The following is a 3,567-nucleotide window of genomic DNA, read 5'->3' as shown; positions in this document are numbered from 1 at the left end:
GTGGAGGAATGTCGCCGGGAACGCGCGCGGAAGCGCGCGTCCGACGCAGCGCCGGTCGCGCTCGACGTCGAGATTGAATTCAGAGCTCTGCTCTTATTTTGAAAGGGCCGCAAGATCGCAACGGCGAGGACTGCGTCCGGGCGAGACAAAATCCTTTCTGGTCAGAACCGACGGACGCGAGTCGCATGGTCGGCGAGTTGTGACGCATCAAACCACTCAACCTGCCCCTCCCCCAATTGGTCACAAATTGCTCTGTCAAAAGTAAAGGTCCGGTCGCCCCAGAGAGCGGGGCCATGACGCATCTTTTCAAAATAAGACATCCGCTTTGACTTTGCAAAGCAACATTTGGGCTCATGCTGCAGGCCCAAATTGCATTTTGGGCCCGGTCATTTCGAGACCAGCTCCCGTCTTTGAGGAAGAGGGGTGGAAATCACATTGTGGGGGTGTGGGGGGGGGACTTGCGACGTATGCAAGTCATGAGATGTCGCGTGACCTTTGTGCTACACATGGCAAAGGTAGGTTGTTTTTTTGGGGGCAGTTGCTGTCGAGTACTCACTTTGTAACGGGCTGACGTGTCACGTTGCGAGGTGATGGTGGAGCCCAAAAAGCAGCTTGTACTTGATGAATTGTATTAAAACACAAAACCAAAGGCAAGAAAAACTAACATGACCAAAACATGCCCGTAGCATTCCAACAACAGCGGCAAAGCACAAACAATGAACCGACGCCGAGTGGTCGGGCGGGAGTCCTTTTCTACAACTCCTAATGAGATAACGACCGACAGGTGTGCAGCTGCGGGGAGGGTGGGGGGCGAGCCCTACAGTGCCACCTGTTGGTCCCAAAGCAAATGATGTCACGACGTCGCCCCGCCCGGCCCATCCTCGCTTTCCGTGACCTTCCTGATCCTGAAAGGGCCACAAAAGCTGCTCCCGCCGTCGCCACTACCGATACCGCAGAAGAAGGCCACGCTATCGCTATCGCTATCGGCACGCTTGCGGCATTTGGAAAGAGACCATTCACATTCGTTTCGTGCAAGTTGAGGGAAACCACATGAGTGAGAGAGGACGGCTGGTATCGGCGACCGCTCAAAGAGGAACAGTCGTCCTGGTATGGCTCGGGAAAAATATCGTCTGAGCTCCCAAACGTGAAGGAAGCGCGCGAACGCCAAGTCCCAAAGTGTTCCGCGCCCATCCAACTTGATGGATGACATCGTAACCGATTCGGCGAGCGGCCAATCGGACGACGCCCGCAAACTCAAGGTGCTCCCAACGTCGCATTCACCCAGCGCTTCAATTCAGTCGCAACCGCCGTCAGTCACACAAGCGACTGACTGTGCTCCAACACGTTGCCCCTCCTCCCCCCCCCCCCTGTGAGTATTCCATTTCTGCCGCTGACAACGATGAAGATGTCCGGTGGCGTTACCGTGACGACGAGGGCGAGCGCGGGACGAGCTGCAAATCAAACGCCGGCCCGAGCGCGGCGTCCAAATTGGCTGAAGATTTGGCGGCTTGACGGATGAGGTCGGAGGTCAAAGTTGGGACGGGAGCGGAGGCCCGGCCGCCGACGCCTCCTCGGCCGCGAGTGATGAATGAAGTGCTCCCGGGAATTAGGCGCGGCGACGGCTGAGGTGCCGTCTCTTATCCGAGCGCCGCACCCGCGCACGCAAATCGGCGTCTTCGTCGGCGGCGCGGCCCCCCCTCAATATGCCAGTGATTGATAATAGACATCAAGCGGCGTGTTTGTCTCCCCGCGCGCGTCTGTCCCGCTCGCGATGATTGATGGCGGCTGGGACGGCGCCGTCATCTCCACTTGCCGCTTTTCGGGACCTTCCGGACGCGGCGCTTTTCCGCGGGGATGTCAAATTGCTTTTGAAATGTCTCGGGACGGCCGCCGCCGACGCTCCGATCGGCCGGCTTAATTACGGTGCCCGCGATGCGTCGGAGCACCCGCAAAAAGCCATGAGCCAAATGCGGCGTTGGGGCCGAGGCTTTGGACCCCCTCCATCAGAGAACTTTCAACGTAGATGCGGCGAGTCACGGTCGGCGATCCAAGCCGATTGGAGGCCACTCGCTGAATTTCTTTTTCGATGACCCGGGCAAGGACGCGACCGGGCCAACCGGATTTTTGGGTTGTTGACGCGGAAGCCACCCGCGGGCCCATTTGCCCATTTGGAAAATCGGACGCCGCTTCGGGAGTCGTGGTGGCCTTTCATTTTGGGGGCCTTCATGAAGCGCCCCGAATCACAATCAAATAGCCAGCGAGCGCTTTCAGCATTCATCACGCGGGGGGAAGGATTTTCACGGCGCCTGCGGGAGGTCGTTACCCGCCAGGGCGCCGCCTTTCCATTCGGGGCACGCGCGCAAAAACGCCCAGACGCGGCCCGCCTCCCACTTTGATCCCGACACAACAACAACAACGGCCACCGCCGCGTTCACCGTAGGCCTCCCTCGGAGCGCTCAAAACACACGCGCGCGCCAAGAAGGTGAACTCTGACCTTCTGTCCGGCAGAGTCTGGAGGTTGCGGGTGTGTCGCTTGGTCCGTCGGCGAGGAAACGGTCCAAACGCCGACAGCTAACGGAGCTTCTTGACTTTTGGTTTTGTCTGTCTTCTGCGTAGCTGCTCTTAGCAATGCCGGCAGATATGAACAACCTCAGGCTATTGCTAATGCTAATGCTAATGCGAAGCTAACTCTCGCCTAACACTAGCTGGACTCAGCCAAACACCGTCGACGGTCCTCATAAAGTGCATGAGCAAGTTGTTGCCAACAGACGTGAATACCGGCGCTCAACGCTAAGCGCGTTCTTGAAAACTTGCAAAACTTGGGATTGTGCCCATTGGACTTCCACCAGGTTGAAGGACGAGCGGCGCTCGCACAGGAAGTTGTTTAAAAAAAAGGGAGGAAACAAGACCCAAGCTTCACCTGCTTTCCAGTCACTTCCTGTTTGCGCCCCGCTGGGACAACCCTTCCTTTATTTATATCTTTATATCTTTCATCTGCCGGTCTGTCCGCAGTATTTTTGAGCCAATCACCTGCGGAAAAGACAACAGCCAGCCAATCTATGTTTGGAAAGAAATGCCTTTGTGTGTGTGTGTGTGTGTGTGATGACACAACAAAACAGCATCTGAAAAGATGGCCGATGATGCCGCGATTGTCTTCTTCTCAGGTTTGATGGATCATTTGCGGAAGGAAGCGTCGCTTTTGGTCGCTCCTTCAATCAGCACGAAGAGCCCGTCAAAAGATGTCTTTTCAATCTTTTCCGCGAGCATTTTCATCCTATTTGTGGACGACGTCATCATGGCGGACGACGGGGGCAAAATCCGTTTGCACTCCAATCGAGGAGGCGGCAACGTGGACGAGACGCAAACATTTCTGACTGACTCCCGTAATTAGAATCAAGTCAAACGTGAACACTCTGTTGACTCCTCGCCAAAGTCGCAAAGATCTCGCCGCGTTTTCATGCGGACTGTAGCCTACATTCTCAAATTGAAAACAAAAAACCAACAAGAAGACCGTTTTGGTTTTATAAAGCTTAGCGCTAATGCAACACCACCACACACACGAACAAA

This window comes from Hippocampus zosterae, chromosome 14, assembly GCF_025434085.1.
Source record: "Hippocampus zosterae strain Florida chromosome 14, ASM2543408v3, whole genome shotgun sequence".
Taxonomy (NCBI): Eukaryota; Metazoa; Chordata; class Actinopteri; order Syngnathiformes; family Syngnathidae; genus Hippocampus; species Hippocampus zosterae.
This window is presented reverse-complemented; position numbering follows the sequence as displayed.